At 44.0% G+C, this 22,965-nt stretch overlaps 1 long non-coding RNA gene across 8 annotated transcripts in view; it reads right to left on the bottom strand.

The window, feature by feature from the left end:
• Positions 1 to 22,965, bottom strand: part of LOC112134913 (uncharacterized) — a 151,675-nt gene that overhangs the window by 120,256 nt on the left and 8,454 nt on the right. For 3 of the 8 annotated variants that reach the window (XR_010136581.1, XR_010136587.1, XR_010136586.1), the window contains exon 3: positions 13,526 to 13,708. The exons of 4 other annotated variants lie outside the window; for them this stretch is intronic. This is a non-coding gene — a long non-coding RNA (uncharacterized LOC112134913). Of the gene's footprint in view, positions 1 to 13,525; positions 13,709 to 16,781; positions 17,446 to 22,965 lie in introns of all 8 variants that reach the window. One more of the 8 variants, XR_010136584.1, reaches the window with a different exon arrangement.

Genomic DNA, 22,965 nt, shown 5'->3' with positions numbered 1-22,965 from the left:
GTGCCTCAGCTACCCGTGTAGCTGGCATTACAGGCACGCGCCACCAAGCCCGGCCTTGGAAGAGAATGAAAAGGATTCAAGAGGGGTCTATATGAGAACTCTCTTTACTTTCTCCTCAATGTTTCTGCAAACCTAAGACTTTTCTAAAAATTAAAGTCTTATTTTTTAAAAAGTGTACACATAGAAATAAAACTAAGACTTTTAAATTTTTTTAAATAAATTAATCTTCTCCCTGGGTAAATCAAGGTTATTTAATTCTGCATTCTCCAGACTACCCTAAATCACCAAAATTTACCTGAAATTACCTCCAACAGTAACAATAGTCCATGGCCCACATTTTGTGAACTCTGCTAAGCTGAAGTTTGAAGAAATAAAATAAAAATAAAAGTAAGAGGCCAAGCGCGCCACCCCATCTGGGAGGAAGTGAGGAGCGCCTCTGCCCGGCCGCCCCGTCTGGGAGGTGAGGAGTGCCTCTGCCCGGCTGCCACCCCGTCTGGGAGGAAGTGAGGAGCACCTCTGCCCGGCCGCCCCGTCTGGGAGGTGAGGAGCGCCTCTGCCTGGCCGCCACCCCGTCTGGGAGGAAGTGAGGAGCGCCTCTGCCCGGCTGCCCCGTCTGGGAAGTGAGGAGCGCCTCTGCCCGGCTGCCACCCCGTCTGGGAGGAAGTGAGGAGCACCTCTGCCCGGCCGCCCCGTCTGGGAGGTGAGGAGCGCCTCTGCCTGGCCGCCACCCCGTCTGGGAGGAAGCAAGGAGCGCCTCTGCCCGGCTGCCCCATCTGGGAAGGGAGGAGCGCCTCTGCCCGGCCGCCACCCCATATGGGAAGTGAGGAGCGCCTCTGCCTGGCCACCCTGTCTGGGAGGTGAGGAGCACCTCTGCCCAGCCGCCCCGTCTGGGAGGTGAGGAGCGCCTCTGCCCGGCCGCCACCTCGTCTGGGAGGAAGTGAGGAGCACCTCTGCCCGGCCGCCCCGTCTGGGAGATGAGGAGCCCCTCTGCCCGGCCGCCCCGTCTGGGAGGTGAGGAGCGCCTCTGCCTGGCCGCCACCCCATCTGGGAGGAAGTGAGGAGCGCCTCTGCCCGGCCACCCCATCTGGGAAGTGAGGAGCGCCTCTGCCCGGCCGCCCCGTCTGGGAAGTGAGGAGTGCCTCTGCCCGGCCGCCCCGTCTGGGAAGTGAGGAGCACCTCTGCCTGGCCGCCCCGTCTGGGAGGTGAGGAGCACCTCTGCCTGGCCGCCACCCCATCTGGGAGGAAGTGAGGAGCGCCTCTGCCTGGCTGCCCCATCTGGGAAGTGAGGAGCGCCTCTGCCCAGCCACCACACCGTCAGGGAAGTGAGGAGCGCCTTTGCCCGGCCGCCCGGTCTGGGAAGTGAGGAGCGCCTCTGCCCGGCCGCCCCCTCTGGGAGGTGAGGAGCGCCTCTGCCCGGCCGCCTCCTCTGGGAGGTGAGGAGCGCCTCTGCCTGGCTGCCACCCCGGCTGGGAGGAAGTGAGGAGCGCCTCTGCCCGGCTGCCCCATCTGGGAAGTGATGAGCGCCTCTGCCCGGCCGCCCCGTCTGGGAAGTGATGAGCGCCTCTGCCCGGCTGCCCCGTCTGGGAAGTGATGAGCGCCTCTGCCCAGACGGGGAAGTGATGAGCGCCTCTGCCCGGCCGCCCCATCTGGGAGGTGAGGAGCGTCTCTGCCCGGCCGCCCCGTCTGGGAGGTGAGGAGCGCCTCTGCCCGGCCGCCCCGTCTGGGAGGTGAGGAGCGCCTCTGCCCGGCCGCCCCGTCTGGGAGGTGAGGAGCGCCTCTGCCCGGCCGCCCCGTCTGGGAGGTGAGGAGCGCCTCTGCCCGGCCGCCCTGTCTGGGAGGTGTACCCAACAGCTCCGAAGAGACAGCGACCATCAGGAGGGGGCCATGAGGACGATGGCGGTTTTGTTGAAAAGAAGGGGGGGAAGTGTGGGGAAAGGAAGGAGAGATCAGATTGTTGCTGTGTCTGTGTAGAAAGAGGTGGGCATAGGAGACTCCATTTTGTTCTAACTAGGAGAAGTTCTTCTGCCTTGGGATGCTGTTGATCTATGGCCCTGCCCCTAGCCCCGTGCTCTCTGAAACATGTGCTGTGTCAGCTCAGGGTTAAATGGATTAAGGGCAGTGCAAGATGTGCTTTGTTAAACAGATGCTTGAAGGCAGCATGCTCTTTAAGAGTCATCACCACTCCCTAATCCCAAGTACCCAGGGACACAAACACTGCAGAAGGCCGCAGGGACCTCTGCCTAGGAAAACCAGAGACCTTTGTTCATGTGTTTATCTCCTGACCTTCTCTCCACCATTATCCTATGACCCTGCCATATCCCCCTCTCCGAGAAACACCCAAGAATGATCAATAAATACTAAAAAAAAAAAAAAAAAAAAAAAAAAAGAGGCCAAGCGCAGTGGCTCACGCCTGTAATCTCAGCACCTTGGGAGGCCGAGGCAGGCGGAACACCTAAGGTCAGGAGTTCAAGACCAGCGTGGCCAACATAGTGAAACCCCATCTCTGCTAAAAATACAAAAATTAGCTGGGTGTGGTGGCACACGCCTGTAATCCCAGCTCCTTGGGAGGCTGAGGCAGGAGAATTGCTTGAACCTGGGAGGCGGAGGTTGCAGTGAGCTGAGATTGTGCCATTGCACTCCAGCCTGGGCAGCAAGAGCAAAACTGAAAGAAAGAAAAGAAAAGAAAAGAAAAAAGAAAAGAGAAGAGAAGAGAAAAGAGAAAAGAGAAGAGAAGAGAAAAATGAAAAGAGAAGAGAAGAGAAAAAAGAAAAGAAAAGGTGTTGTTTGGATGGTTTCCTATTGATGGCAGAAAGAAATTTTGAATGGTTCACCTTCCTGCCAAATCCCTTCATGACCTGGCGCTCACATTCATTTTTTCCCTCCTCCCATTGCCCACACACCCCGGGCATTATTTCCAAACTCTATGGTCTTCCCTGTGTCTGAAACTTTCTTCCCCCATCTCTGCCTGTCAAATCTTTTTTTTTTTTTTTTTTTTTTAGAGTTTACTTTTTTTTTTTAATTTTATTATTATTACACTTTAAGTTTTAGGGTACATGTGCACAACGTGCAGGTTTGTTACATATGTATACATGTGCCATGTTGGTGTGCTGCACCCACTAACTCGCCATTTAGCATTAGGTATATCTCCCAATGCTATCCCTCCCCCCTCCCCCGACCCCACAACAGTCCCCAGTGTGTGATGTTCCCCTTCCTGTGTCCATGTGTTCTCACTGTTCAATTCCCACCTATGAGTGAGAACATGTGGTGTTTGGTTTTTTGTCCTTGGGATAGTTTGCTGAGAATGATGGTTTCCAGTTTCATCCATGTCCCTACAAAGGACATGAACTCATCATTTTTTATGGCTGCATAGTATTCCATGGTGTATATGTGCCACATTTTCTTAATCCAGTCTATCATTGTTGGACATTTGGGTTGGTTCCAAGTCTTTGCTATTGTGAATAGTACCGCTATAAACATACCTCCTAATCATCCTTCAAGATCACCCAGCAAGCTCATAATTCCTACTAGCCACCCCACGCAGTGCTATGAAGCCTAAGCTGGCACTTCCAGGCAGGGAAAAGTGCTCCTTCCCTTCAGTAGCTACAGAGACATGTACACACCCTTGACAGCAGCCATCTTTTTGTCAAGTGTGGTGGATGTTTATGACTGCCCAGAGTTGCCAGATAAAATACATGGTGCCTAGTTACATTTGAATTTCAGTTAAACAGGAGATAATTTTTTACTATGTCTCGTGTAATAATTACCTGAGTGTCCTGTATTTTTTTACTTGCTAAATCTGGCAATGCTATGCCTTTCTCCAGTGAGATTCAGCTTCCTAAAGACAAAGACTGTGGCGTTCCAGCTTTGTGTGTGCAGTACCTAGGACATTACCAGGGACTTAGTGAAGATTTGGTTATGAATCATTGCATGAATGACTGCACCGAACTCACCTATGAGATAATATAGGATTTCAACTAAGATCATGAGTACAGTTCTATTTCTACCTAGAAATGCAGGTTTGGAAGGGAGAAAGATCATGTGTTCAAATATAATATATTCATAATCTATAGACTGGTCCTGAAGGAAGGAGCAAAGGTGTCTGTATTATTCTCTATCTTGTCTTTAACACATAGAATAACAACTCACACACTGCATGGTTTCCCTATACTTCACAAGTCTACAATCTGCTCCCACACAGATTGCATTATGAAGGTGAGAACTTACACTCAGTCCAAAGCCAGGCAGAATAAATAGCAACAGCAGCCAGGAGCGAATCTACTCCATGTTGAGACTTGTTCTGTTTCTATTAATCAGGCTGATAATTAATCACTGTGTTTGGATTTAAAGCTTTCCTGTGAGGGCAGAGTACAGTAACGGAAGAGTCAATCACAGGCTCTGAAGTTGGACAGACCTAGGTTTGCAGTTATGACTCAGCTACTGCCAAGCTAAAGACCCCTCTGGAGCTCAGCTTTCTTACCTGTAAACCAGGTTATAATGGCTACCTCCAAGAGGTCACTTTGAGTATTAAATGAGGTAAGGTACATGAAGTGTTTTGGATGGTCCCTGCCAATAGCAGGTGTTCAAGAGCGGTAATGATGATGGTGATAAGGATGATTGTATTTTCATTTCTACTTTTCCAGCTAGATTTACAATCTCCTTTAACATATTAACTGCTTTATTTGTTTTTTACTTCCTTTTGTTTTTTGAGAAAGGATCTCCCTCTGTTTCCCAGGTTGGAGTGCCTCGGTGTGATCATAGCTCACTGCAGCCTCCACTTCCTGGGTTCAAACAATCCTCTTACCTCAGCCTCCTGGGTGGCTGGGACATGCCACCATGCCTGGCTAATTTTTTTATCTTTTCTAAAGATGGGGTCTGACCATGTTGACTAGGCTGGTCTTGAATTCCTGGGCCCAACTGCTCCTCCTGCCTTGGCCTTCCAAAGTGCTGGGATTACAGGCATGAGCCACTGTGCCCAGCCCTTTACTTCTTTTATATTCCCCAGAAACCTCTAGTGTAAAACGCAACAAAGTGTAGTTATCCTGTATACATCCAAAAAGACCAAAGTTTAGAAAATTCTCAGCGTTCTGCCTGCCTCAGCCTCCCAAAGTGCTGGGATTACAGGCGTGAGCCACCGGACCACTTGAGGTCAGGAGTTCAAGATCAGCCTGACCAACATGGTGAAATCTTGTCTCTACTAAAAATACAAAAATTAGCCAGGCATGGTGGTGTGCGCCTGTAATCCCAGCTACTTGGAATGCTGAGGAAGGAGAATCGTTCAAATCCAGGAGGCAAAGGTTGCAATGAGCCGAGATGGTGCCACTGCACTCCAGCCTAGACAACAAAGCGAAACTCCGTCTCAAAAAAAAATTCTCAGTGTTTTAGTGCCTTTCATAAAGCTGAGAATATTTAACCACTGTAGAGTAAGGTATGAACAAAAATTAACCCCTTTGTAGGTGAAGAGTGGACTGCAAATTGTCTTTCCCAAATCACTGATAGACTGAGTTTGAGCAGATAAGAGACATGAAAGAAATAAAGAAGTAGGCACTTCTTAAAATAGAGAAGGACGATTTTGGCATAAAAACTCCTCTTCCCACATTTCCCACCAAGACATTCTATTGGATACACGCCCTAACCACAGGCACCAACTATTGCAAACACATCTCAAAATAGATGGTGGTTGCCCAGCCATTCAAGAAAAGAGTTCGAAGTGATTGATAGTCTACTCTGGGCAAACGAACACTCACCATGGAGAAGCTAGTCTCCAGTTTTAGTCCTTATTCGTTCCTAGCTTAAATTAACTGCAGCTATCATTACATTTGTTTTTCCATAATAAAATAACTTAACCCTAGCAAAGTCCTCATTGGCACCTGCCAATGTCACCCCTGCCCCAAAGCCTCTTCTTGGAACTCTGTGGCTTTGGACGGTTTACTTTGCCTGTAAGGTAAATTTTTAACTGAGCCAGCTTCTCCCCAGTGCTAAGTGTAAGTCTAGGAAAGACTACAGTGGTCTATTTTTTTCTAGCCATTTTAGCACCCGTTATAGCTCAGCTTCTATGTGTACTCAAGCTGATGAAACTAAGAAGGATCCAAAGGTTGAGGTTTGGCTCTCATTAGCCAGAAAATCCACTGACATCTTCCTTTTTACAAGACTTGGAAACTGAAAGGAACTTGACAGCTGGAAGACATTCAGTAATTGTTGGTTGTGCCATTGCTGTTGTACTGGTTATCACAGCCATGGGGAAAATGAATGTATCAGAATTATTCCATCCTTGTCTCTGTCTTTGATTGGGCCTAGCAATGCCATCTACCCTGCCACTCTCTCTGTTTGGTGAAGAGAAAACCAAGACACAGGAAGGGAGAGGAAAAAGGATTAGCTAAGAGTAATGGCCTGGATTGTTCTATATGCAAAATAAGAATGCAGAATTAGAGCTTCCCAACTTTTCTCTGCTGTTTGCTTATTCAATCACCCTGTGTATGTAGTTTGTATGAGGAGCTTAGTCATCTTACATAATTTAAAGGGGTCCAGATGCCTTAAATTATATGAATAGTTATTCATTTCCCTATGATAAACACTGTTGGTTCCCGGTGGTCTTTAAGATGCAAACATCCTACGTGTACCATAAATCTCTAACACTTTTTTAAAGCTAAGTTCCTTTAGAATAAAAGAAAGAAAGAAATATCTAGAAAACAATTTAAAGTTGGAGATCAAATGGAAGAAAGGTAGTAGTGAAGTGGGGACAGAAAAGGATGCTGAGAGGTGGTGGTGAGGCACGGACAGAGAAGATACCCTCCACTGACTTTATAGTTTCACCTGTGGGCTACCCCCTGGAAGTGAGGAGTCAATGGATTCCATTGGGAGCCAAATCTGCCACATACAGATCAAAAAATCTCTGTACCTGTGGCAATTGTGGCTTCTCACAGCATCTGATTGCCCTGTTCTCAGGAGAACTGGAAGAAACAGCTCTGAGTCTACTCTAGGGATATTACTAAGAACATTGCAAATCACACCACAACAGAACAGATTTATCCTGGTTTCAGCAAGAGGAATTCTTCTTCTTCTTCAGAGTAGCTGGTTTTTACTTCGTGGACGCTATGAACCATGAAGCTGAGCACGATTCTCATAGTGGATGCTGTAATGTTCCCTAAATCCCCAGTAACAAGTAGAAGGTCTCAACCACTGCTTACTGTGGCTATTGGCTGCTAATGGCTCTCAGCTGCCCCACGTCTCCCAAGAATGACCCTTGTCTGATGGGAGTGCTTTGTCTAAACGGTTATGACACTTCCAAAGGCATCCATAGTCAATGACTCATTTTGGGGTACAAAAGGCCCCCATTCCTTTCAGGCTGGAGACTACAATCCTTAACATGGCTACAGGGCCATATGTGATCTCATCTCCGTCTACTTCTCTACCTTCATCTTACAACCCTCTGACCCCCACCTACACACACACACACACACACACACACACACACAGGCACACACATGCACACACAGAGACATGCCACACTGGCTTCTTTCTAATATGGAAAGGTGATAAGTTTGGTTGGGCATGGTGGCTCATGCCTGTGATCCTAGCACTCTGGGAGGCAGAGGTGGAAGGATTGCTTGAGGCCAGGAATTCAAGACCAACCTGGCCAACATAGTGAGACCCTGTCTCTATTTTTTTAAATTGAATAAATAAAAGAAAGGCAGTAAGTTCTTTCCTACCACAGGGCCTTTTTTACATGCTGTTTCCTCCTTCTGCTATGCTTCTCCCTGTACCCTGTTTGCCTATTTACCTTTAGCCCAAAGGACTCTCCCTCCAGGAAGCCTTCCATGATTCCTCAGGTTATAAAAGGGCCCCTCGCTTTTACATTTTAACGGCACAATGTAGCTCTCCTGCCACTTACTGCACATTTGCAACTTGACATTTACTCCTGGGTTTTTTTGTTTTTGTTTTTTTCTGAGACACAGTCTCATTCTGTCACCCAGGCTTGAGTGCAGTGGTGTGATCTTGGCTCACTGCAACCTCCACCTCCCGGGTTCAAGCTATTCTCGTGCCTCAGCCTCCCGAGTAGCTGCGATTACAGGCACACCACCACACCCAGCTAATTACTTTGTGTTTTAGTACAGATGGGGTTTCACTACGTTGCCCAGGGTGGTCGAGAACACCTGAGCTCAGGCAACCCACCCACCTCAGCAATCCAAAGTGCTAGGATTACAGGTGTGAGTCACCGTGCCTGGCTCTCCTGTTGTTATTTGATTAAGACCTATTCCCTTTTATTAAGCTATGTACTCCACAAGGCTTTACTTTCTTTCTCACCACTGTACCTGTCCCCAAATACATGCCAATATCAGGCACGTGGTAGGCACGCAACGAATACTGATTCACTAAGTAAGTAAATCAGGCTGTAGTAACCTCCCTCAGCCAGCTGCATTTATACTGACAGGCAGCATAATACAATAGTTAACTGAATATGTGGACTCTGAAATCATGCAGTTCAGGATTAGGTCCTGGCTCTGCCATCTCAAGCTGTGAAGTTTGGGGCAAGTTAATTCACATTATTGTGGCTCAGCTTCCTCCTCTGTAAAATGAGGTAATAGTCCTGTATTTCATTGAATCTAGAATGCCTTTGATTACAATACACACCATGTACTACAAAGAAAAACAATCCTGTTACATTAGAATCCAATGCTTACTCAGGCTTTTTCCATACAAAACTACCATCTGTTCCATCGATAGGACTGGTGAAGCCACATTTCCTAGAGAAATGCTCCACTGTGCATGCCTCATCTAACTCCCAGCTCCATCTTGGAGACTTTCTTCCATGCCGTTGGCACCCATTCTGCAAGATGATCTGAACAGCAGGTGTCAACAGAAGGTTTCAGACAAGAACCAGGAACATATAAACAACAAGTAACCCAACACATGCTGTATCAGCAATGTTCATAATTCACCTGAACTGCTGAAAATATGAACAGCTCTGGCCAAGTGCAACACCCCCAGTATCTCCATCGGCATTTCCACCCTACTGACAGTAATAATAACAGACCATGGCTTGTAAGATGCATCTCAATTTCAGAAAAGTTAAGTATGAAAATAGTCGGTAAATGTAGGAACTACAGTAGATCTTAGGTTGTTGTGAGAATTAAGTACATTAAAGTATATAAAGTTTATATATTCAAAATTTGGGATCCATGGAGAGTTCCTTTGGGCACAATCTGTTCCTGTGAAACCTTAAACATACAATAACAAATCATCATTATCTCCAAGCAGATATTACTGCCTCTGCCAGGCAGTCTTCCACCAAGTGTCCTCTCTCTTGGTACCTCTAGAAGGACCAAGCCAACTGATGTCTCCCCCAAACACTCAGCACAGCTATTGGAGAAACCTATTCTTTTTTTTTTTTCTTTTCTTTTTTCAGACAAAGTCTCTCTCTGTCGCCCAGGCTGGAGTGCAGTGGTGCCATCTCAACTCACTGCAACCTCTGCCTCTGGGGTTCAAGCGATTCTCCTGCCTCAGCCTCCTGAGTAGCTGGGACTACAGGTATGTGCCACCGCAACCAGCTAATTCTTGTGTTTTTAGTGGAGAAGAGGTTTCACCACGTTGGCCAGGCTGGTCTCGAACTCCTGACCTCAGGTGATCCACCCACCTCGGCCTCCCAAAGTGCTGAGATTACAAGCATGAGCCACCACGCCTGGCTAGATGAATCTATTCTTTCATTCTGTGTAGTAATGGAAACAATTTGGAGCCTGGAGACATTCAGGCTTGTTCAGTTGTGCAGTGGTGGGATTACAACTGCCCACTAGAATATTGGTGCCATCAAGAAAGGAATTTTCACCTGCTTATTCACTGCCATATCCTCAGTGCCCAGAAGTGTGGCTGGCACTTGGCACCAACTGCATAAAGTTGAATGAATGATGGAATAATTTCATAATATTTGCAAGAGTTAATAATGGTGGGCTGAGATAATTCACACTGTAGAGGATATGACTCATAGCTTAGTCAAATGTAAAAAAGGCTTTGATCTTTAGTCTCTCCTTTTCCATGGAAGCCTTTAAAATATCCCAGTTTTATGGGACGATCTTAGTGGAAATAAACTTAGTAAGTTGAAATTATATAATTAATTATATACTATGTCAATTATAATTACTTATTGATCCAAGGCTCATCATGGATCACCTGACAACAGTGAAAGGAAAAAAAAAAAAAAAAGGTAGCAGGTGTTTGGACTTAGTTCAGGCTTGCTCATTCATTAGAGGAGGATTCCCGCCCCCGCACCCCCACCGCCCACCTGGAAATCCTAAGCAGTTTTATTTGGCTCAGAAATTGAAAGCTGCAATCCAAGGGCTTCAGACACCTCTGTTTCTCTTTCTGGCTTCTGGCCTGGAAGATATTTTATTGTTAAGCTGCTTTTCCATATATCTAATCCTATTTATTAGAAATTGATTTTATATTTTAAGTTTCAGTCTTCTAATGATGCAGTTTTACACAATGGATAAAAAACACAGACTGAAGTCAGCCTCTCACAGCTTGGATCGCAGCTCCATAATTTACTAGCCGTGTGACATTGAGCACATAACCTTTCTGTGCTTTAGTTTCAGAATCTGTAAATTAGGAATAAGTACTTACATTACTAGACTGTAATGAGGATTAAACAAATAAGCAATGCCCTCAACACACTAAGTGTCACATAACTGGTAAATGAATAAATAAACAAAATACACTTCAGTTCCCAAAAAGCTTTTGTTAACAATTGATTATAAGATAGTTTAGGCATGTGATAGAAGTTACTATAAACTGGTTTATATCACACTTATATTTGCACATCTAGTAAAAACATAAATGTAGCTCCTACATAAAGGCTTGATTTTTTTTCACAGACTGTTCTGGTGGAGTATGGGCTAAGGTCTTTGGTGGCATACGACAGAAACTCACACTGGCTACCTTAAGCAAAGCCATTAGAGGGGCTGGCTAGAATCAAGCCACACAGAAAGAACACGAATCAGGTATTTCCATTTCTGGGGATTTCAAGAACAGGGATCCATGGAGAGTTCCTTTGGGAATAATCCCAAGAAGATTTTCCCTCTTGCATCACTCCCTTGGAGATCTAAAATCTGTAAGAAATTACACGCCTACCTTCAGGGCTAATGGTTGAGAGCAGATGTGGGACCTGGGTGGCTGATCCCAACAGGATTGCAGGGCATGAAGGAGAGAGTTATACAAAGGAAAAGCAGAATGCTATTCTCAAAGAAGTGGGGAAAGTTGCTAGGCAGGCCAAAGTAGCAGCTGTCCACCATATGAAGAAAAACGGAGGGAGGGCAGTGTTCTCTAAAATCCTGTTTATGTTTGCACTGTAGGCCTTTCCAAAAATTTAAATATGTTTCTCTCCTCAGAAGGTACTCCCTGAGAGGCTGTCTCATGTTCCTCATTCTCCAGGCATTCATGCAAAAAGAGCAAGAATCTGGCAATCATCATAAATTGCTTTCTCTGGCCTAATGAAGCAGATCTCCAGTTGTTTCTGTTGCATTAATTTAAATACTAATCTTTGAAATACAGTTTCATAATATCAATAATTTCTAGTTCAACCAAAACAACATTATGCTAAACTTTCAGAATTCAGCAAATGATAAGGTTACAAAAGCATTTCACATATTCATGAATCTTCTTTTTAGTTGGGTTGGTTTTGGCTGTAAGTACCAGAACACCCAACTTGAAGTTGCTTAAGCCAAATAAAAATGAACCTGTGTACATAACTGGATATCCAGATGGCGAATAGGCTTCAGGGAACTTAATCCAGTGGTCCCAGATCCACACCTGAGCAACTACCAGGATGCTTTCTGCTCTTGTTTTCTCTTTGTGTTCTTCATCTCTGGCTGGAAGCAGGATGGCTACAAAATTTCTAGATCTCGCCACTACACACAACAATATCTGGAGGAAGATAAGATCTTTCCTTTCTTATTACTATTATAAATACAGATGAGGGTCTCACCATGTTGCCCAGGCTGGTCTCTTAAGTCCTGGGCTAAAGCCATCTGCCCGCCTCGGCTTCCCAAAGTTTTGAAATTACAGGCGTGAGCCACCACACCTGGTCAAGATCGTTTCTTTATTCTGGTATCAGGAATAAGGTAACTTTCCCTGGAATCCTCCAGCAAACCTTCCTCTCATCTCATTGGCCCAGACTGGGTCATGTGCTCAGTCTTAAAATAACCCAGTGGCCAAGGCAGTGTCATCTGCTAACTGGCTTGATGAAATTTTATTTTATTTTTTCTTTTCCTTTTCTTTTACTTTTGAGACAGAGTCTTGCTCTGTTGCCTAGGCTGGAGTGCAGTGGCGCAATCCGGGCTCATTGCAACCTCTGCCTCCCAGGTTCAAGCGATTCTCCTGCCTCACCCTCCCAAGTAGCTGGGACTACAGGCATTTATTACCACCACCACACCTGGCTAATTTTTGTATGTTTAGTAGATACGGGGTTTCACCATGTTGCCCAAGCTGGTCTCGAACTCCTGACTTCAGGCGATCTGCCGTTCTTGGCCTCCCAAAGTGCTGGGATTACAGGCATGAGCCACTGCTCCCGGCCTTGCTAACTGGCTTAGATATGGGTTCTTGAACCAGTCACTGGCAAACACACACACACACACACACACACACACACACACACAAATCATGCCTGGCCCCCATTCACAGGCCACTAGACAGTAAAAAAGAGGAGGGATATATGTTAAAGAGAAAATAGGCATTTGTCTTCCCCACCAGCACCCCAATATCTGGACCTCACTGCTGCCCAGCCCCATGTTTGAGAAATTTAAGATTCAGTAGAAGACCGGGGCCACTTCCCACCAACAATGCCGAAGACACCATGAGCTTTCTGCTCCCTCGAATCAGGGGCTTGTAGCAGAGGCTACTCCGATCACACATACCTGACTCAGGTTCTTTTCAGAACCCATGATGCAAAGAGCCAGGAACCACCTGGAAAATCCATTTGAGTGGCAGGTGGTGGCTAGTTTACAGGGACAGCCATGGCAGTAGCAATAGGACATCCAGTACAGGGTTGCCAGATTTAACATGAAAATACAAGAGGTCCAGTTAAATCTGAATTTCAGATAAACAACTTTTTCTTTTTTTTTTTGAGATGGAGTCTCGCTGTGTCCCCCAGGCTGGAATGCAGTAGCACCATACCAGCTCACTGCAATCTCCACCTCCCAGGTTCAAGCGATTCTCCTGCCTCAGCCTCCCAAGTAGCTGAGATTATAGGGACCCACCACCATGCCCAGCTATAGAGACAGGGTTTCACCATGTTGGCCAGGCTGTTGTCAAACTCCCAAGCTCAAGCAATTCACCCACCTCGGCCTCCCAAAGTGCCAAGAAATCCACCCACCTGGGCCTCCCAAAGTACTAGGATTACAGGCATGAACCACCATGTCCAGCCTAAGAACAAATATTTTTAGTACAATTTTTTTAGTATGAGTATGCCTGATATATTGCACAGAACATATTTATGTTCAAAAATATATCATTTATTTAAAATTCCAATATAACTAGGTACCTTGTATTTTATCTGACAACCCTTATCCAATGGCATCCAGTTTCTGGTAGCAGCAGAGTGTTGAGTGGTAAAGGCAGGAGAGCCCTCATCAGACTGGGTTTATCAGGCCTCTTCCAGGCTGCTAAATACCTTCCTGTCTTCTGCTTGGTTTCCAAGCCTACTTATGCATCATTATCAGAAATTCTGTGAGAATAAATCATACAACGTAAGCTTCAGTTGTCTGCCACTATAAACCCTGGTCATATGAACCTCAACATCCTCTATAAAAATGTGATCCTGTCTTATAGCACTGAGATCTGTATAAAACACAAAGTGGGGGAAATTTTTGTTTTAAAGCATAAGTAGCATGGTGCAGGCTTCTGAAGTCTGGGCCTCAGGAGAACAGGGTTGTTTGCAAGTTTCTGCTTTGTCAGTGGTTGAAGGAAATTCATGCAATGCTTCCTGCTTCAACTAAGCTAAATGTAAAATGAAAACAATTCTGCAACACTAGATGACTTAAAAATCAAGGATTGTAAAATTCTGGAATAGATGAAACCTTTCCCTTACTAGGACTGTTCCTTTTCCTTTAGCTCTCTCAACTAATACAACTAAATTCTTCTAATAAATGATAATCTCATTATTATTAAGTTTAAGACTATGAATACATTGAAAACCTGTAGTGTGAAAAGCATTGTTAATATTTTTGGCTCCTAAATCATATTGCCTTCCTATTAACTGTCTTACTGCCCCAGAATAATATATCTTAGTGGTTTTAATTCCCTTTGGATCGAGGGATGATGCTAATTTACCAGTTGTCATGGAATGGTGTGATTAAGCAATTTAATTAACTAATGGCTGGCAGACTGGAAATACCGTCCTTCTGTCCTCTCTAGATCATGAAGGAAGCATGCTGGTTCTTGATCATGAAATTAGCCACCTAGCACACATGCCAGGGAGTGGCAGGTCTCTTGAGCTAGTGGCTTATTAAGTGAAAATAAATGTTGTTTGCTGAGATTGAGTGGTGCTTCTAAGGTGGACACAGCCTCTCTAGACTCTTCCAGCTTCATCGCCTCACAGCTGGAGCTGCTGACATGGCTCTAGAAACCAAATCTGCGGCAAAGATTCTCCCAATTGAGAACTTCAAATATGAACAAGCTGCTAAAGTATATATGGGTGGAGGGTTGTTTTTCCACCCAGCATCCATCCTTCTTTTCTCACACAGCTTGATTTCCTTACACAAAAGTATTGCTCCCAAACTATGGGAAAGTTTAAAGGAACAGTAAAACCAAAGCCTGCCTTTGCGGGTTTCTCTGAAGCCTCTTTATGCAGGATGCTACAGAATCTTTGATTCTGCAGAATTGCCTCCAGCCTAGTCAAAGTGGAGGAGCAAGTGACCAAGGTCTGGTACAACATGTGGCCATAGTGACATATGTTACCAGTCACATAGTGACTGATCCACTCAATTAGAGTCAATGGGACACAAATAAAACTTGGGCTGGGACTTCTGGGAAAAAAACAAAAAAACATTTTTGCTCTTTTTTTCACTGGATTTGAAGTGATAGAAAGTTAGGTTTGGAACTACAGCAACCAAACTGCTACCACAATGAAGAAGCTTGGCTGAAAACAGGACAAATCAGAGAATGTAGAACAAAAAGACAAAAGAAAGACTAGGTCTTGGTAACATGACCTACTTCATTAAGCCATCACTGAAGCCACACAGTAATCCCCTTTTTAAAGTCCCCTTTTCTAGGTCAGTTTGGTTTCTGGTCTTGGAAAAGAGAGTTCTAACTGATACCATTGGCTTTCCCCCACGTGTAAGGATGAGGCTGCCCTGAATGAATAGTCACAGCCAGGCTCAGGGCCAAGGCCTTAGACTTCTGGATGACGATTAGGCCATCTTATTTAGGATCTCCTGCTAAGGTAGCATATAATTTCAGGCAATCACTTCACATGAGTGTCTCTGTCTCTTTCCCTGCAGAAGGAAATACTCTTACTTGCCCTAGAGACTTGCATGGTCATAATGGGGATAGCAATATGCAAGGAGCAGGTATGGAAAAGCACTCGGTACAACAGGATTCTGTTCTAAGGTAGTATTCTTGTATTTGCTTCCGAAGCAGCCTGGGAAGCTTTACCAAAAGGAGTAGCTTCATTGTTTTTGTTTTTCCTAAAGGGCATGATTTGTTCCAAAATCAGAGCGTTTACAAGACAAATTACCTTTGAATTCATTCACCTTGAAGTTCATTTTTTGCTTCATATTTAAGTTTTTTGTGGTCAAATCATGTCTTCCACTAAGAGCTCATGGTTTGTTTTGAAGGAGGAATGGTTAAAAGCTAAATATATCTGTTTGAGTTCTATGAATAATTTAGATACTAATGTTCAACAAGTGTTATTTCACAAAACCACACCCTCAATTTAGGATTACATTGACTTGCTGGTTTGTTTATTTTTCTTGGGAGGAAGGGGCAGTGCTAGATTGTGTTTTGGTTAATCATATTTCTCCAGAGAAGCTGACAATTTCAAAATGTGTGTCTTGAAAAAATGACTAAATGTGAATAACACTACATTTTTTTGTAAATTACAAAAGTGATAAATATCCTATAATTTGCAAAGGTGATATTGAAGGAGAGAAAAGTCTCGGTGTCTTCACAATTGTTTAAGAATTGTGTTAACAAGGCGAGGCACGGTGGCTCATGCCTGTAATCCCAGCACTTTGGGAGGCTGAGGCAGGTGGATCACTTGAGGTCAGGAGTTCAAGACCAGCCTGGCCAGCATGGCAAAACCCCATCTCTACCAAAAATACAAAAATTAGCCAGGCGTGGTGATAGGGAGGCTGAGGTGGGAGGATCACTTGAACCTGGGAGGTGGAGGTTGCAGTGAGCTGTGATCACGCCACTGCACTCCAGCTTGGGCGACAGAGCGAGACTCTGTCTTAAAAAGAATAAAAAAAAATAATTGTGTTAACAACGTGCCTGGTACCATAAAACAACCCTTTTTACTATTACACAAAGTAGTAGCTTGTGAAATCAAAAAACAAGCAAACAAACAGAAAAAGGCCTGAAGTAAAGAGAGATGAAACTCTGTGCCTCAGTTCTTGTATTTCTACAAGAAAATGTTGGCTCCCAAGAAGGTCTGATTATAGCTGCACATCTAAACTTGTTCTCCAACCCAGTGCTTTTAAGAATAAAGCTGATATTTTTATCTCTGTCAGTCTGACCCTTGTGTTTTCTTCCTAGTTGATTCCAAACTCATGAAAGGAGGCTGGGGTGTGATCACTTACCTCTTATAAAGCCCCCAAAGGAGGAAAGTGCTTGGAGAGACGACCTGAGGGAAGCCTGGTGTGCCTGGAGATACAGTGAGTGCAGGTGGAAAGCAGAATGAGATGAGTTCATGGGATAGATGGAGACCAGATCATACATGGTCTTGTGGCCATGGTAAGTATTAGTTTTATTCAGAGCCAATGAAAAAAACATTGAAAGGTTTCAAGTAGAAGAGTGACATATGAAGATTTTCATACAGTTGTGTAAAGAAAGGCTTACAGGGGATCAAACACAGTAGAAGGGAGATGAGTTACGAGAGTATGGCTGTGGTCCAGGTAAGAGATGAGGTAATCTTGTTAAAGCCCAATAGGTTCTTCTTGCCCACTGCACAGATAAAGCCAATACACTGAGATAGCAGAGAGTTTAATTATCGCAAGGCAGCTGAGCAGGAGGACAAGAGAGGTTTCCCAAATCCGCTCAGAGGCTAGGGTTTTTAAGGATAGATTGGTGGGTAGAGGGTTAGGAAGTGAAATGTTGTTTGGCTGGGGCAGGAATGAAATCATAGGCACTGAGTTCATTCCTGGGTGAGGGTGACCAGACAGGTGGTATCATTTGTTCCATCAGAATGCAAAGTCTGAAAAATATCTCCAACACCAGTCTCGGGTTTTACAAGAGTGACGTTATCTATAGGGGAAAGTAGAGAAGTTTTAAATCTTTTGAACACCAGCTACATGACTCCTGAGCAGTAAGCACATTAGGAAACCATGACTAGTTATCATTTAACTATGCATAGGTGTTACAGAATTCAGGCCCCTCCAAAAATTCTAATTTTGTGGACTCTATTAGTTTTACAAAGGTGGTTTTGGTCCCCAAACAAGGAGGGGAATAGTTTTGGGAAGCAGCTATTATCATCCTTGCTTTAAGGTTAAACTATAAACTAAATTCCTCCCATAGTTAGCTTGGCCTACGCCCAGGAATGAGCAAGGGCAGTTATCTTGTGAGGTTAGAAGCAAGATGAAGTCAGTTATGTTAGATTTCTCTCACTGTCATAATTTTTGCAAAGGCAGTTCCAGTCTGACTCAGGGCAGTAGTAGTGGAATTTGAAATTAAGAAATGTGGATTAGGTGAAAATATTTTTTGGAGTTGAATCAGTACAATATATTCATGTATTATGTCTGGCAGATACTATTGGTTTTTGCCCCACCAAAATCCAGTCTTCTTTTTCTACAGTACACAGAACTCATGCTTTTTACCTGGGCACTTGGCTACCTAGAACAAAGATTGTATTTCCCAGCCTCTTGTAGCTTGATGTGGCCATGTAATTAAGTGTTCGTTTGTTTGAGACAGAGTCACTCTGTCGCCCAGGCTGGAGTGCAATGGCATGGTCTCAGCTCACTGCAACCTCCGTCTCCTGGGTTCAAGCAACTCTTCAACCTCAGCCTCCCGAGTAGCTGAGACTACACGTGCATGCCAGCACACCCGGGTACTTTTTGTGTTTTTAGTAGAGATGGGGTTTCACTGTGTTGGCCAGGCTGGTCTTGAACTCCTGACCTCATGATCCACCCGCCTCGGCCTCCCAAAGTGTTGGGATTACAGGCGTGAGCCACTGCACCTGGCCCTTAAGTTTTAATCAATGATAGGGATATAATATGTGCAACCTCTGGGACATATCCCTAAAGAGAGAGGGAATGCCCTCCTTTTCTCTTCCCCCATCCTGATGCTTAGAACATGGACTTTATGGCTAGAGCTGTCTCCTGAGCCATGAAAATAAGGACTAGAGTAGATTGCTTACAAAGATGGTCCCAGTGATTCATCTAATACTTATAGGTAAGCACCTTTGCAATATAACTGTGATACTTTTTGAATAAAGAGATGTAGTCTATTTCCCCATCCCTTGAAACTGGACGGGCCTCGTGACTTTTTCTGACCAGTAGGTACAGCAGAAGTAATACTGTAGGACTTACAAACCTAGACCCCAAGAAAGCTTGTAGCTTCCATTGTCACCCTCTTCAAACACTGCCCTGAAAAGAAGCTCAGTCTAACCTACTGGAGGATGAAAGGCCATGTGGAGGAGACCCAAGTGCCCAGCCGTGAGCCACCAGGAACTACTCCAAATACAAAACTAGATTCTTTAAAAATTTAATTTTCTGGTTTTATTTATTTATTTATTTTTGAGGAGTTTCGCTCTTGTTGTCCAGGCTGGAGTATAATGGCATGATCTCAGCTCACTGCAACCTCCACCTCCCGGGTTTAAGCAATTCTCCTGTCTCAGCCTTCTGAGTAGCTGGGATTACAGATGCCCGCCACCACACCCGGCTAATTTTTGTATTTTTAGTAGAGATGGGGTTTCACCATGTTGGCCAGGCTGGTCTCGAACTCCTGACCTCAGGCGATCCACCTACCTCAGCCTCCCAAAGTGCTGGGATTACAGGCGTGAGCCACTGTGTCCGGCGAATTGTCTGGTTTTATTATTTAAAAGTTACCAGACTTGGAAGTTTACAATAAATCAGTATAAAAGCTCTTACATTTGAACTTTTTTTTTCCAAAAATCAAAAGACGAGCAAATCAGAGCTAAATCTAGATTGAAAATTGCCAAAGTGATTTTTTCACTTTCTCCTTACTTTATTTATGTGTTTGTTAGTTTATACAGCATCTTGCTCTGTTGCCCAGGTTGGAATGCAGTGGCCCAACTGCAGCTCACTGCAACCTCCCCCTCCTAGGCTCAAATGATCCTCCCACCTCAGCCTCCCAAAGTGCTGGGATTACTTATAGATGTGAGCCACTGAACCAGGCCTCTCCTTACTTTAAATACCTTATCTTTAGGGCATTTATGCTTCTTATCTATTTGACTACAGTCAAGTTTGATCACTATAGAAGTTAAGCCATGATGGAGAACAAAATTGGTGGTTTAAACACAATTCAAATAATATCAGATTTCGTACAGTCATTTTAGCCAGAATGCTTTCAATCGATCAAAAGTTTTTCCTTCTTGCCATTAAAGCTTTACATTTCCTATTAAATATTTCCTAATTTTTTGGTCAGGAGAGTGTTTTTGCAAACTACCAATTGTGAACTCTCAGAAACACTTTTGTTAGCTCAATAAATTTACAGCATCTTTTTAAGAATTAGGCTTTCCAAGCACTTTATTGGAGTAAAGGCATCATTTATTAGCAAAGCAAAGAGGACCTCATATCTGGCAAAAGTTACTTACACTTTTTAATCATGTTGTCTCTTCTATTTCCCTTTGCTGATAAAGATTCTTATTCAAGCACTGACCCTGTTTCCTTAGGAGGAGGGTTATGATAGAACATATGCTTTATAAACATGCCAATTTACAATGATAAAAGCTCAAGGCCAATACAACATAAAAATCTAGTGATAACATGTTACATCTTGGCATATGCCACCTTGACTGTGCCCTCAAAATTGCCAACATCAAGAAAAATTTTGAGTCAGCCAGGCACAGTTTTGGTGGCACACACCTATATTCCCAGCACTTTAAGAGGCCAAGGCAGGAGGATCGCTTAAGCCCAGGAGTTTGAGACCAGCCTGGGCAAATAGTGAAATCCCATCTCTACAAAAAATACAAAAATTATCCGGGCGTGGTGATGTGTGCCTGTGGTCCCAGCTAACCCAGAGGCTAAGGTAAGAGGACTGCTTGAGCCCAGGAGGCAGAGATTGCAGTGAGCCGAGATTGCACCACTGCACTCCAGCCTGAGCGGCACAGCAAAACCCTGTCTCAAATAATAATAATAATAAATTTTTAAAAAGAAAAAAGTGTGAATGTACTTGGAGCATTTAATGACTTTTTTGCAGTCAAGTGATTTTTGAATGGTTCTAAGGTTAGACATCCTTGACAACCATGCATTTTAATGGAACTTTTACATTTTTTTATGTCTGAAAGATCCAATCATGTAAAAAGTCTTTTTTGGGATCAGTCTCTTTTCCTTAAAGTTTATCTGTTCATGGCTGGGCGCGGTGGCTCACGCCTGTAATCCCAGCACTTTGGGAGGCCGAGGCAGGCGGATCACGAGGTCAGGAGATCGAGACCATCCTGGCTAACACAGTGAGACCCCGTCTCTACTAAAAATACAAAAAATTAGCTGGGCGCGGTGACGGGCGCCTGTAGTCCCAGCTACTTGGGAGGCTGAGGCAGGAGAATGGCGTGAACCTGGGAGGCGGAGCTTGCAGTGAGCCGAGATAGCGCCACTGCAGTCCTGCCTGGGTGAAAGAGCGAGACTCTGTCTCAAAAAAAATTAAAAAAAAAAAAGTTTATCTGTTCATAAAAATAATTGTGCATGATTGCATTGTTCATAGAGTGCCACAGAAAGATTCAGAAAACCAACACCCATATGGGTAAGGAGCAGATTAGAAATATACACTTACTCGTTAGTAGACATAGATAAGCAAGTTGTCCTCCCACCAGAGCCAGGCTGTCTCCTGGCTTTAGACCAGTTGTTAATGGTACTGGGCAAAGATATTCTTCTGGTATTCACTCCTTTAGGAGTGATAAGGTTTCCAAAGTATGATTACAAGGAACTGGTCTCACCTGGCTTCTATGGGAAAGCTTTCTCTTTCTTTTTCCTTTTTCTTTTCTCTTCTCTCTCTCTCTCTCTTTTTCATTACAATTTGCAAAGCATATTTATTTACATTAGATTATTTGGTAAAGGCAGAATATATATCCTTATCCTTATTTTTAACAGTTTAGTAGTTTGTAGCATATTCCCAAAGTTATGCAACTATCACCACTATCCAATTCTAGGATTTTTTTTGTTTTTGTTTTTGTTTTGAAACTGAGTCTCGCCCTGTCACCCAGGCTGGAGTGCAGTGGCGCCATCTTGGCTCACTGCAACCTCCGCCTCCCAGGTTCAAGCAATTCTCCCGCCCAGCCTCCCGAGTAACTGGGATTACAGGTGCACGCCACCCCGCCCAGCTAATTTTTGTATTTTTAGTGTTTTTGTATTTTAATAATTTTTGTATTTTTAGCCCGGCTAATTTTTGTATTTTTGTATTTTTAGTAAAGACGGGGTTTCACCATGTTGGTCAGGCTGGTCTCGAACTCCTGACCTCGTTATCTGCCCGCCTCAGCCTCCCAAAGTGCTGGGATTACAGGCGTGAGTGCTCCCAAAGTGCTGGGATTACAGGCGCGCCCGGCCCAATTCTAGAATATTTTCTAGGCCTCAAAAAGAATCTGCTACCATACCATTACTAGTCACTACCCATTCTCACATCCCCTGGTTTCTGGACCACTAATGTATTTACTGACTCTCTGGATTTGCCTGTTCTGGACATTTCATACAAATGTGGCCTTTTCTGTGTGGTTCATCATGTTGTGGCACATGTCGGAACTTTATTGCACTTTATGGCTGAGTAATATTCCATCATATGAATATATGACCTTTTGTTATCCACTCATTAGTTAATAAACATTTGGGTTGTTTCTATCAAGGCTGTTAAGAATAATGCTCCTATGAACACTCACATGCAAGTGTTTGTGTATACGTGTGTTCAACTTTGTTGGATATATACAGAACAGAATTGTTAGATCATATGGTGACTGTGTTTAACTTATCAAGGAACTATCAAACTCTTCCACAGATCTGCACCATTCTTCAGTCCCACTAGCGATGTAGGAGAGCTCTAATTTCTCCAGATCCTTACCAATACTTGTTATTGTCTGTAGTTTTTATTATAGCCATCTTAGTGGGTACAAAATATCTCATTGTATTTTTTTTTCTTTCCTTCAACTTTTAAGTTCCAGGGTACATGTACAGGATCTCATTGGAGTTTTTATTTGCACTTTCCTAATGTTGACCTTATTTTCATGTGCTTATTGTCCATTTGTATATCTTCTTTGGATAAATGTCTATTCAAATCCTTTGCCTATTTTTAAGATAGGTTATCTTTTTATTGCTAAATCCTAAGAGTTCTCTGTGTATTCTAAATGCAAGTCCCTTATCGGATATGACTTATAAATATGTTCTCCCACACTGTAGGTTTTTTTACTTCCTTCTTCTTCTTTTTTTTTTTTTTTTTTTTTTTTTTTTGAGACCAAGTCTCACTCTGTTGCCCAGGCTGGAGTGCAGTGGTACAACCTCGGTTCACCACAACCTCTGCCTACCAGGTTCAAGCGATTCTCCTGCCTCAGGCTCCCAAGTAGCTGGGACTACAGGTGCGCACCACCATACCCAGCTAATTTTGGTA

The sequence above is a fragment of the Pongo abelii genome, chromosome 13 (genome assembly GCF_028885655.2).
Source record: "Pongo abelii isolate AG06213 chromosome 13, NHGRI_mPonAbe1-v2.0_pri, whole genome shotgun sequence".
NCBI lineage: Eukaryota > Metazoa > Chordata > Mammalia > Primates > Hominidae > Pongo > Pongo abelii.
The sequence above is the reverse complement of the archived record's forward strand: the minus strand, read 5'-3'. Positions and strand labels throughout refer to the sequence as shown.